The sequence below is a fragment of the Apodemus sylvaticus genome, chromosome 5 (assembly GCF_947179515.1).
Source record: "Apodemus sylvaticus chromosome 5, mApoSyl1.1, whole genome shotgun sequence".
Classification (NCBI taxonomy): domain Eukaryota; kingdom Metazoa; phylum Chordata; class Mammalia; order Rodentia; family Muridae; genus Apodemus; species Apodemus sylvaticus.
The window spans coordinates 64,678,943-64,692,858 of record NC_067476.1 but is presented as its reverse complement, the minus strand read 5'-3'; positions in this window follow the sequence as shown (position 1 = coordinate 64,692,858).

Genomic DNA, 13,916 nt, shown 5'->3' with positions numbered 1-13,916 from the left:
ATCATTTCCTAACCATATCTATCTGAAAATTTCCTGCCCATAACTACTGCCAACTGGTTCTGCTTCTGCCCTTGGGGTACCCAGGTATCACTACATACTGGGCCAGAATGGAAGGGACAAAGCTTATTTACTGGGTAGAGTGGGTTCACAGAACTCCATTGACTTGAGTGCTGAGGGAAACAGCCTTCTTCAAGAGGTTTTCAGTGGAACAGCTCTCTTTTGTTGAAGATAACAGCGGATATATAAACCTTGGAGAGTGGGCAAAGGGTTTTCAGTGAGCGCACATTATTGGTTGGTGCTGGATCTGGTTTATTTGCACGACGAGGAATTCCAGGTGCTTGATAGACATGTCCTTACACAGAAAGAAGTCAAAGCTGAAACTTAGCCACCAGGCTGTACCTTAAACATGGCAGAGGTGGGGTCATACAGGTTATGTGCACTAGGATATGCAGGCCCCAAACAGGAGGAAATTTTTAACTTCTGACAGTGTCAGGATGAGATTTTCAAGGTTCAGACATGTCTCAACATCAGTCTTGATCTGGACTGGTTTCCCCAGTCACATGGCTTTCTGGACCCACAAACAATTTGTACGTTCATCATTATTTAGCAAGTCATTTAGTCGAACATTTAATGTATTATATTTATTACATGTCTACCAGTTTCTCTGATCTAGTATTTAGATAGATTCCTGAAAATACATTGTCTTCTTTCAAATGTGGGGCTCTAACAGTGTATCATACACCTTGGTAGGTACTTATTAAAGTGAAATATATGAAATACCAAAAACACTGGTTTCAGGAAAGCATTTATAAATGGACTATTGTGTATACCATGTTGATTACATCACTTATCAAAATATGAAGGAAATATCGCTTTTACTAAAGATGGTCATGGAGAAGGAACCACTGAGTCACTGTTAAATTGATTTTTCAATTACACTATGTGAAAATAAGGAACACAAAAATTAGGTAAATGTCACAGGGCTCCTGTAAATGTATCTTTTATTCACCAGATGTAGTTGTCATCTAAGAGGCTTACTGAATAAGCTCACTCTAGTTCTTTCTGAACTCTACCTGGTGGTTTAATTCAACTGTTCTGGCTCAAACTCCTCTCCAAATTGACTGATTCAAATTGGCTTCTCTCAGTTTCCCACCAAATTGCTCTACTTGGCAAAACTGCCTCAACTCCAGGAATTCAACTGTGCTGGCTGCACAGAACTGAACTGAACTTCACTCAACTGAACTGTTTTTCACTCAACTAAACTCAACAGAACTCAACTGTATTGTACCAAACTGACTCAACTCCACTGCACTGAACTCAACTGACTTATTCAACTCAACTCAAACTGACTTACTTTTTTCTCAGTGCTGCTCTCTTAAGTAGCCTCTCTTTTCTGTGCTGTTCTCATAAAAATTAGTCATAACCTCTCTCTGTCTCATTCTGTCAAATCTTTCTCTGATTCACCATTTTGTCTTCCCCTCAATTAGACATCACTTTCAAATATGGCTGCTTCCTTCCACCAACTAACTTTACCTCCATTGTTAGGGGTTAAATGTGTATACTAAGGGCATGTCCGTATTCCAGCCAGAAGGATTGAAGGTGTTTTATTCCAGCTGGATCACACAGACCATAGAAAATTTTTGGCTGTGATCCCTTGCCAGGGCAGCTATGTTGCTGGATTAAAATTCTTCTACATCGTCCCTCTTTCTATTTAAGCTAAAAATCATGCACAGTTTAACTATTACAACAGAAACAACTATCAATCTCTATCTGAATGTCCTTTTGAAGATTGATTGATGAAAAAGATCCTTCATAGCTGTGGTCCTGCTCATCTGTCCTTCAGCAAATGTCCATTTTAGCATCAAGGTTTTCCAGTCCACCAGTCTGATGAATCATGTGTGCTTTTTCAGTTTATTGAGCTGTCCCCATGTGGGGCCTGGGGTGAGGGGTGGGGTCAGCTTTCTGTGTCATTTGCGTTGCTGTGTTTCTGTGTCTCTTCCTTCCTTGAGTTGAGCATTTCATATGGAAGCTTCTCTTATTCAGATCTAGTCTTTATCAATTTGGATGGAACCCATAGTCTCTCTTCACCTGTGGAAATATAGACACACCCTCTTTCCCAACATGATACATTACTTGACTTCATTCTGATGTTAAAAATATCTTTTTTTCTATTTTCTTTTTTTTTAATTTTTTAAAATTTTATTCCATATATTTTTATTTACATTTCAAATGATTTCCCCTTTTCTGGTCCCCCACTCCCCGAAAGTCACATAAGCCGCCTTCCCTCCCTCTGTTCTCCCATCCATCCCTTCCCACTTTCCTGTTCTGGTTTTGTCTTATACTGCTACATTGAGTCTTTCCAGAACTAGGGGCCACTACTCCGTTCTTCTTGTACCTCATTTGATGTGTGGATTAGGTTTTGGGTATTCCAGTTTTCCAGGCTAATATCTACTTATTAGTGAGTGCATACCATGATTGATCTTTTGAGACTGGGTTACCTCACTTAGTATGATGTTCTCCAGCTCCATCCATTTGCCTAAGAGTTTCATGAATTCATTGTTTCTAATGGCTGTATAGTACTCCATTGTGTATATATACCACATTTTTTGCATCCATTCTTCTGTTGAGGGATACCTGGGTTCTTACTAACTTCTGGCTATTATAAATAGGGCTGCTATGAACATAGTGGAGCATATATCCTTATTACATGCTGGGGAATCCTCTGGGTATATGCCCAGGAGTGGTATAGCAGGGTCTTTCAGAAGTGACATGCCCAGTTTTCTGAGGAACCGCCATACTGATTTCTAGAGTGGTTGTACTAATTTGCAACCCCACCAGCAGTGGAGGAGTGTTCTTCTTTCTCTACATCCTCGCCAACACCTGCTGTCTCCTAAGTTTTTAATCTTAGCCATTCTGACTGGTGTAAGGTGAAATCTCAGGGTTGTTTTGATTTGCATTTCCCTGATGACTAGTGAAGTTGAGCATTTTTTAAGATGTTTCTCCGCCATCCGAAGTTCTTTAGGTGAGAATTCTTTGTTTAACTCTGTACCCCATTTTTAATAGGATTATTTGGTTTTCTGGGGTTTAATTTCTTGAGTTCTTTGTATATATTGGATATTAGCCCTCTATCTGATGTAGGGTTGGTGAAGATCTTTTCCCAATTTGTTGGTTGCCAATTTGTCCTTTTGATGGTGTCCTTTGCTTTACAAAAACATTGTAATTTTATGAGGTCCCATTTGTCAATTCTTGATCTTAGAGCATAAGCTATTGGTGTTCTGTTCAGGAACTTTCCCCCTGTACTGATGTCCTCAACGGTCTTCCCCAGTTTCTTTTCTATTAGCTTCAGAGTGTCTGGCTTTATGTGGAGGTCCTTGATCCATTTGGAGTTGAGCTTAGTACAAGGAGACAAGGATGGATCAATTTGCATTCTTCTGCATGCTGGCCTCCAGTTGAACCAGCACCATTTGTTGAAAAGGCTATCTTTTTTCCATTGGATGTTTTCAGCCCCTTTGTCAAGGATCATGATATGATAGTTTACCTAAGTGACCCAAAAAACTCTACTAGTGAACTCCTACAGCTGATAAACAACTTCAGCAAAGTGGCAGGTTATAAAATCAACTCAAGAAAATCAGTAGCCTTCCTATACTCAAAGGATAAGCAGGCTGAGAAAGAAATTAGGGAAACGACACCCTTCACAATAGCCACAAACAGTACAAAGTACCTTGGGGTGACTCTTACCAAACATGTGAAAGAGCTGTTTGACAAGAACTTCAAGACTCTGAAGAAGGAAATAGAGGAAGACCTCAAAAAATGGGAAAAACTCCCATGCTCATGGATCGGCAGGATTAATATAGTTAAAATGGCCATTTTGCCAAAAGCAATATACAGATTCAATGCAATACCCATCAAAATCCCAACTCAACAGAAGAGTGGATGCAAAAAATGTGGTATATCTACACAATGGAGTACTATTCAGTCATTAGAAACAATGAATTCATGAAATTCTTAGGCAAATGGATGGAGCTAGAGAACATCATACTAAGTGAAGTAACCCAGACTCAAAAGGTGAATCATGGTATGCACTCACTAATAAGTGGTTATTAACCTAGAAAGCTGGAATACCCAAAACATAATCCACACATCAAATGAGATACAAGAAGAAAGGAGGAGTGGTCCCTGGTTCTGGAAAGACTCAGTGAAACAGTATTCGGCAAAACCAGAACGGGGAAGTGGGAAGGGGTGGGAGGGAGGACAGGGGAAGAGAAGGGGGCTTACGGGACTTTCGGGGAGTGGGGGGGCTAGAAAAGGGGAAATCATTTGAAATGTAAATAAATTATATCGAATAAAAAAAATTAAAAAAAAAGAAAAAAGAAAAAAATTAAAAAAAAAAAAAAGAAAGAAAGAAAGAGCAATTCTCAAACTCATCCAGAATAACAAAAAAACCAGGATAGCTAAAACTATTCTCAAGAACAAAAGAAATTCTAGGGGTATCAGTATCCCTGACCTCAAGCAATACTACAGAGCAATAGTGTTAAAAACTGCATGGTATTGGTACAGTGACAGGCAGGCGGATCATTGGAACAGGATTGAAGATCCAGAAATGAACCCACACACCTATGGTTAAAAATATCTTTAAAGTACACCAATTGACCTAATTCCACAGCTCTTTTTTTTTCTTTTTTATTGAATATCGCCTTCATTTACATTATCGATGGTAAAACCTTTCCCGATTCCCCCCTCCCCTAAGACCCCCCAACCCCTCCCCATCCTCCCTTCCCCTGCCTCCCCACATATGCTCCTCCACCTGACAAACTCCCACCTTTATCCCCCTCAGTTTCCCTTTTTTGGGGCATCTGTTGAGCCTTTACCTGATGTCCAACAAGGCCTTCCTCTGTCACATTTTTGGCTAGAACCATGTGTGCCCCTTACTTGATGGTTCAGTCCCTGGGAATCTTGGGGCGACTGGGTGGCCAAAATCATTGTTCTTCCCATGGGGCTGTAAACCCCTTCAGCTCCTCTGGATCACCCTCCAGCTCCTCCATTGGGGACCCCATGCCCAGTCCAATATTTGGTTGATAGCATCTGCCTCTGTATTTGTAAGGCTCTGGCAGGGCCCCTCTGGAGACAACCATGGCATGCTCTTTTTGGTATACACCTCTTGTCGTCCATAGTAGTGTCAGGGTTTGTTGACTGTTTATAGGATGAATCCCCAGGAAGGGCAGTCTCTAGGTTGGCCTTTACTTCAGTCTCTGCTCCACACTTTGTCTCCCTTATTGCTTCTGTGAGTATTTTGTTCCCTTTCTTAAGGAACCAAAGCACCCTCACTTAAGTCCTCCTTCTTCTTGAGGTTCCTGTGCTGGATGAATTGTTTATTTTGAGCTTTGGGGCTAACATCCACTTATTAGTGAGTGCATATCATATGCCTTCTTTTGTGATTGGGTTGCCTTGCTCAGGATGACACTTTCTAGTTCCATCCATTTACCTAAGAATTTCATGAATTCATTGTTTTTAATAGCTGAATAGTACCCATTGTGTATGTATACCATAGTTTCTGTATCCATCCCTCTGTTGAGGGACATCTGGGTTCTTTTCATATTCTGGCTATTAAAATAAGGCAGCTATGAACATAGTGGAGCATGTGTCCTTATTACATATAGGAGCATCTTCTGGGTATATGACCAGGAGTGGTATAGCTGGGTCCGCAGGTAGTACAATCTCTAATTTTCTGAGGAATTGCCAAACTGTGGTTTTACCAGCTTGCAATCCCACCAACAATGGAGAAGTGTTCCTTTTTCCCCACATCCTCTCCAGCATCTGTTGTCCCCTGAGGTTTTCATCTTAGCCATTCTGACCGGTGTAAGGTGGAATCTCAGTGTTGTTTTGATTTGCATTTCCTTGATAACTAAGGATGTTGATCATGTCTTTAGGTGCTTTAGAGCCATTCGAGTTTCCTCAGTTGAGAATCCCCTGTTTAGCTCTGTACCCCATTTTTATTAGGGTTACTTGACTCTCTGGAGACTAACTTCTTGAGTTCTTTGTATACATTGGATATTAACCCTTTATCAGATGTATGGTTAGTAAAGATCTTTTCCAAATTTTTTGGTTACCGTTTTGTCCTATTGACCATGTCCTTTGTCTTACAGAAGCTTTGCACTTTTATGAGGTCCCATTTGTCGATTCTTGTTCTTAGAGCATAAGCCATTGGTGTTCTGTTCAGGAACATTACCCTGTGCCCATGTGTTCAAGGTTTGTCCCCACTTTCTCCTCTATAAGCTTCAGTGTGTCTGGTTTTATGTGCAGATCCTTGATCCACTTGGACTTGAGCTTTGTACAAGGAGATAAGAATGGGTCTATTTGCATTTTTCTGTATGCAGATCTCCAGTTGACCCAGGACCATTTGTTATAAATGCTGTCTTTTTTCCACTGGGTGTTTTTAGCTCCTTTGTCAAATATCAAGTGACTGTAAGTGTGTGGGTTCTTTTCTGGGTCTTCAGTTCTTTTCCATGGATCTTCCTGCCTGTCTGCACACCAATATCAAACAGTTTTTGTTTTTGTTTTTGTTTTTTGGTCACTATTGCTCTGTAGTAGAGCTTGAGGTCAGGGGTGGTGATTCCCCCAGAAGATCTTTTGTTGTGGAGAGTAGTTGCTATTCTGTGTTTTTTGTTATTCTAGATGAATTTGAGAATTGTTCTTTCTAGATCTATGAAGAATCAATTTGGGATTTTGATGGGGATTGCATTGAATCTGTAGATTGTTTTCAGCAAGATTTTTACTATATTGATCTTGCCAATCCATGAACATGGGCGGTCTTTCCACCTTCTGAGACTTTCTTCAATTTCTTTCTTTAGAGTCTTAAAGTTCTTATCATATAGATCTTTCACTTGTTTTGTTAGGGTTACACCTAGGTATGAAATATTATTTGTGACTATTGTGAAGGGTGTCATTTCCCTCATTTCTTTCTCCTCTTGTTTATCCTTTGAGTAGAGGAAGGCTACTGATTTGCTTGAGTTAATTTTATATCCAGCCACTTTGCTGAAATTGTTTATCAGCTTTAGGAGTTCTCTGGTGGAAGTCTTGGGGTCACTTAAGTATACTGCCATATCATCTGCAAATAGTAATATTTCTACTTCTTCCTTTTCAATTTCTATACCTTTGACCTCCTTTTGCTGCCTGATTGCTCTGTCTAGGACTTCAAGTACTATATTGAATAGATAGGGAGAGAGTGGGCAGACTTGTCTGGTCCCCGATATTAGTGGGATTGCTTCAAATTTCTCTCCATTTAACTTGATGTTGGCTATTGGTTTGTAGTATATTGCTTTCACTATGTTTAGGTATAGGCCTTGGATTCCCGATCTCTCCAAGACGTTTATCATGAAGGGATGCTGGATTTTGTCAAAAGCCTTTCCAGCATCTAATGAAATGACCATATATATTTTTTTCCTTTAGTTTGTTTATGTAGTGAATTACATTGACAGATTTCCATATATAGAACCATCCCTGCATCCCTGGGATGAAGCCTACCTGATCCTGGTGAATTATAGTTTTGATGCATTCTTGGATTTGGTTGGCCTGGATTTTGTTCAGTATTTTTGCATCAATGTTCATGAGGGAGATTGGTCTGAAGCTCTCCTTCCTTGTTTGGTCTTTGTTTGGTTTAGGTATAAGCATTATTGTGTGTTCATAGAATGAGTTGGGTAGTGTTCCTTGAGTTTCCATTTCATGGAAAAGTTTGAAGAGTATTGGTATTAACTCTTTTTTGAAGATCTGATAGAATTCCCCACTAAACCCATCTGGTCCTGGGCTTTTATTTGATGGGAGACTATTAATGGCTGCTTCTATTTCCTCAGAACTTATGGGACTACTTAGATTATTTATCTGATCCTGTTTTAATGTTGGCACCTGATATGTATCTAGAAAGTTGTCCATTTCATCCAGGTTTTCAAACCTTGTTGAGTATAAACTCTTATAAAAGGATCTGATGATTTTTTGAATTTCCACAGTTTCTGTTGTTATATCTCCCTTTTCATTTCTGATTTTATTAATTTGGATACTGTCTCTGTGCCCTCTGGTTAGTCTGGCTAAGGGTTTATCTAATCGTGTTGATTTTTTCAAAGAACCAGCTCCTTGTTTTGTTGATTCTTTGTATAGTTCTTTTTGTTTCTTTTTGGCTGATTTCGGCCCTAAGTTTGATTATTTACTGCTGTCTACTCCTCTTGGGGGTATTTGCTTCCTTTTGTTCTAGAGCTTTCAAGTGCACTGTCAAGCTCTTAGTGTAAGCTTTCTCCATTCTCTTTTTGGAGGCACTCAGAGCTATGAGTTTTCCTCATAGAACTGCTTTCATTGTGTCCCATAAATTTTGGTATGATGTGTCTTCATTTTCATTAAATTCTAAAAGGTCTTTTAATTTCTTTCTTTATTTTTTCCTTGACCAGGTTATCGTTGAGAAGAGCATTGTTCAAGGTCCATGTGTATGTGTGTTTTCCATTGCTTTTGTTTGAGCTTGAGACCAGCCTTGGGCTGTGGTAATCTGATAAAATACATGGAATAATTTCAGGATTTCTGTATCTGTTGAGGCCTGTTTTGTGACCAATTATATGGTCAATTTTTGAGAAGGTACCATGAGGTGCTGAGAAGAAGGTATATTTGCTTTAGGGTGGAATGTTCTATAAATATCTGTTAGATCCATTTGGTCCATAACTTCAACTATATCTCTGTTTAGCTTCTGATTCCATGATTTGCCTATTTTTTTAGAGTGGGGTGTTGAAGTCTCCCACTATTATTATGTGGGATGTAATGTGTGCTTTGAGCTTGATTAAAGTTTCTTTTATGAATGTGGGTGCCCTTGTGTTTGGAGAATAGATGTTCAGAACTGAGAGTTCATTTTGGTAGACTTTTCCTTTGACCAGTATGAAGTGTCTCTCCTTATCTTTTTTGACAACTTTTGGTTGAAAGTGAATTTTATCTGATATAAGAATAGCCACTCCAGCTTGTTTCTTGTGACCATTTGCTTGGAAAAATGTTTTCCAACCTTTGACTCTTAAATAGTGACTGTCTTTTCACTGAGGTGGTTTTCTTGTATGCAGCAAAACATTGGGCCCCTGTTTATGTATCCAGTCTGTTAGTCTATGTCTTTTTATAGGGGAATTGAGATCATTGATATTAAGAGATATTAAGGAAAAGTGATTGTTGCTTACTGTTGTCTTCTAGTTAAAGGTGAAATTCTGGTTGTTTAGCTATCTTCTATTGGGTTTGTTGAAAGATTACCTTATTGATTTTTCTATGGTGTGGCTTGCTGCCTTGTGTTGGTATTTTCCACCCATTATCCTTTGCAGAGCTGGATTTGTGGAAAGATACTGCATAAATTTGCTTTTGTCATGGAATGTCTTGTTTTCTCTGTCTATGGTAATTGAAAGTTTTGCTGGGTCTAGTAGTCTGGGCAGACATTTATGTTCTCTTAGGGTCTATATGACATCTGCCCAGGCTCTTCTGGCTTTCATAGTCTCTGGTGAGAAGTCTGGTGTGATTCTGATAGGTTTGCCTTTATATGTTTCTTGACCTTTTTCTCTTACTGCTTTTAATATTCTTTCTTTGTTTAGTGCATTTGGTGTTTTGATTATTATGTGACAGGAGGACTTTCTGCTCTGGTCCAATCTGTTTGGAGTTCTGTAGGCTTCTTGTATGTTCATGGGCATCTCTTTCTTTAGCTAAGGGAAGTTTTTTCTATAATTTTGCTGAAGATATTTATTTGCCCTTTGAGATATAAATCCTAGCTTTCTTCTATACCGATAATCCTTAGGGTTGATCTTCTCATTGTGTCCTGGATTTCCTGGAATGTTTTGGGTTACAAGCTTTTTGCATTTTGCATTTTCTTTGACTGTTGAGTCAATGTTTTCTATGGAATCTTCAGCATCCAAGATTCTTTCTTCTATCTCTTGTTGTTGTTGATCTAAGACTCCTGAATTCTTTCCAAGGTTTTCTATCTTCAGAGATGTCTCATGTTGTGATTTTTTTTTATTGATTCTATTTTCAGTTTTAGACCCTGGATAGTTTTGTTCAGTTCCTTCACTTGTTTGTTTGTTTGTTTTTTCCTGAAATTCTTTAAGGAATTTTGCATTTTATCTTTAAGGGCTTCTACCTGCTGACCCATGTTCTCCTGTGTTTCTTTTAGGGATTTTTGTGATTCCTCTTTAAGGGCTTCTGAATGTTGACCCATGTTCTCCCATAGTTCCCTATAGGATTTTTGTATTGCGTCTTTAAGGGCTTCTACCTATTGACCCAAGTTCTCCCGTATTTCTTTAAGAGATTTTTGTGTTTCCTCTATAAGGTCTTCTACCTTTTGATCCATATTCTCTTGTATTTCATTAAGGGATTTTTGTCCTTCTACCTGTTGATCCATGTTCTCCTGTATTTCTTTAAGGGAGATTTTTATGTCCTTCTTGAAGTCCTCCAACAGTGATATGAGATGTGATTTTAAATCTGGTTCTTGCTTTTCTGATGTGATGGAATATGGAGGATTTGCTATTGTGGGAGAACTGGGTTCTGATGGTGCCATATTGCCTTGGTTTCTGTTGGTATTGATCTTGCATTTGCCTTTGTCCATCTCGTTATCTCTGGTGTTAGCTGGTCTTGCTGTCTCTATCTTCTCTGTCCTGTAGGCCTGTGTTTCTGTACTCCTGGGATTCCCTTTCTCTAGGTGACCTAAGACTGCAGGGATCCCTCTAACTGAGGGACTCCCTGCAGGTCAGATGCTCCCTTGCAGGATAAGTGCCCAGACAGCTGTAGAGCTGCTCAGCTCCTATGTGTAGAAAGAGCCCAGGCATGCTGTGTCCAGAGCTATCTTTCACTCTGGTGTTCCCTGCATACATGGCTGAGCTGGCTGCTTGCTCATAGGAGCAAAGATGATCAGTTCATTTTTTTTTAACATTCAATGTTTTTTGCTAATATCATTCCTTCTTTCTGTTTATCAAAGTAGATCTTTATGAAAACACACACGAGCTTGCTCTGGCAGCACGGAGCTTAGGTTCCAGTCCTGAGGCCTCTGGCGGGAGCCTTCAGATCTCTGCGTCAGGATCCAGAACAGCCTGGGCTGCAACGCCACATCTCCAGGTCCTGCAAGAGGCAAGAGGGGCATCCGGGAGGCCAGCTGGGAGGAGTCAGTTGCTCTGGTCAGTCCAGCAGGCCCATGTGGGAGCCTTCAGGTGTCTGCTTCGGGATCTGAACAGCCGGGGCCACAGCACCGTGTCTCCAGGCAGTGTAGGAGGTCAGCTGTGCACCAGAGGCCGCCTGGGAAGAGGCAGCTTGCACTGGTGAGTCCAACATTGACAAGACCAACTAACACCAGTGAGAACTAGATGGCAAAAGGCAAACACGGGAACATCACTAAATCAAGGCAATATGGCAGCATCTGAACCCAATTCTCCTTTAACAGCATGTCCAGGATACCCCATCACACCAGTAAAACAAGATTTGGATTTAAAATCACTGGTCATGATGCTGGTACAGGAACACATGAAGGACATACTTAAAGAAATTCAGGAGAAAATGGATCAAGAGTTAGAAGCCCTTACAAGGGAAACACAAAAATCATTGAAAGAAATTCAGGAGAATACAAAAGTCAATAAGGAGGAAACACAAAAATCAATTAAAGAAATACAGGAGAACTTTGGTCAACAGGCTGAGGTCATGAAAGAGGAAACACAAAAATCTCTTAAAGAAAGAGGAAAGCACAAACAAGCAAGTGAAGGAGCTAAGCAAAACCATCCAGGATCTAGAATCAGAAATAGAAACAACTAAGAAAACTCAAAGGGAGACAACTTTGGAGATAGAAAACCTTGGGAAGAAATCAGGGGATATAGATGCAAATATCAACAACAGAATACAAGAGATAGAAGAAAGAATCTCAGATGCTGAAGATACCACAGAAACCATGGACTCAACAGTTAAAGAAAATGCAAAATGCAAAAAGCTTGTAACCCAAAATATCCAGGAAATCCAGGACACAATGAGAAGACCAAACCTAAGGATTATAGGCATAGATGAGAGTGAAGATTTACAACTTAAAGGCCCAGCAAATATCTTCAATAAAATTATGGAAGAAAACTTCCCTAACCTAAAGAGAGAGATGGCCATGAATATACAAGAAGCCTACAGGACTCCAAACAGACTGGACCAGAACAGAAATACCTCCCGTCACATAATAGTCAAAACACCAAATGTACTAAACAAAGAAAGAATATTAAAGGCAGTAAGAGAAAAAGGCCAAGTAACATATAAAGGAAGACCTATCAGAATCACAGCAGAATTTTCACCTGAGACTATGAAAGCTAGAAGATCCTGGGCAGATCTCATGCAGACTCTAAGAGAACACAAATGCCAGCCAAAACTACTATGCCCAGCAAAACGCTCAATCACCATAGATGGAGAAACTAAGATATTCCATGACAAAACCAAGTTTACAATATCTATCCACAAACCCAGCCCTACAAAGGATAATAGGAAGAAAACACCAATACAAGGAGGGAAACTTCACCCTGGAAAAAGCAAGATAGTAACCTTCTCTCATCAAACCCAAAAGAAGTTAAGCAATCAAATTTAAAAAATAACATCAAAAATGACAGGAAGTAAGAATCACTATTCCTTAATATCTCTTAACATCAATGGACTCAATGCCCCAATAAAAAGACACAGACTAACTGACTGGATACGTAAACAGGACCCTACATTTTGCTGCTTACAGGAAACACACCTCAGGGTCAAAGACAAACACTACCTTAGAGTAAAAGGCTGGAAGACAATTTTACAAGCAAATGGTCTCAGGAAACAAACTGGAGTAGCCATTCTAATATCAGATAAAATTGATTTTCAACCCAAAGTTATCAAAAGAGACTCTGAGGGACACTTCTTGCTGGTCAAAGGAAAAATACAACAAGAAGAACTCTCAATCCTGAACATCTATGCTCCAAATGCAAGGGCACCCTCATTCATAAAAGAAACTTTATTAAAGCCCAAAGCACACATTGCATCTAACACAATAATTGTGGGTGACTTCAACACTGCACTTTCCTCAATGGACCGATCAGGAAAACAGAAACCGAACAGGGACACGATGAAAGTAATTGAAGCTTTGCACGAATTAGATTTAACAGATATATATAGAACATTCTATCCTAAAGCAAAAGAATATACCTTTTTCTCAGCACCTCATGGTACCTTCTCCAAAATTGACCATATAAGGTCTGTCACAAGACAGACCTCAACAAATATAAGAAGATCGAACTAATCCCATGCCTCCTATCAGATCACTATGGAGTAAAAGTGGTCTTCAATAGCAGCAAAAACAACAGAAAACCCACATACACGTGGAAACTGAACAATATTCTACTCAATGATACCTTGGTCAAGGAAGAAATAAAGAAAGAAATTAAAGACTTTTTAGAACTTAAGGAAAATGAAGACACAACATACCCAAATCTATGGGACACAATGAAAGCAGTGCTAAGAGGAAAACTCATAGCGCTGAGTGCCTCCAAAAAGAAAATGGAGAGAGCATACACTAACAGCTTAATGACACACCTGAAAGCCCTGGAACGAAAAGAAGCTATTTCACCCAGGAGGAGTAGAAGGCAGGAAATAATCAAAGTCAGGGCCGAAATCAATCAAGTAGAAACAAAGAGAACCATACAGAGAATCAACAAAACCAGGAGCTGGTTCTTTGAGAAAATCAACAAGATAGATAAATCCTTAGCCAGACTAACCAAAGGGCACAGAGACAGTATGCAGATTAACAAAGTTAGAAATGAAAAGGGAGATAAAACAACAGAAACTGAGGAAATTCAAAAAATCATTAGATCCTACTACAAAAGCCTATACTCAACACAACTGGAGAATCTGGAGGAAATGGACAATTTCCTAGACAG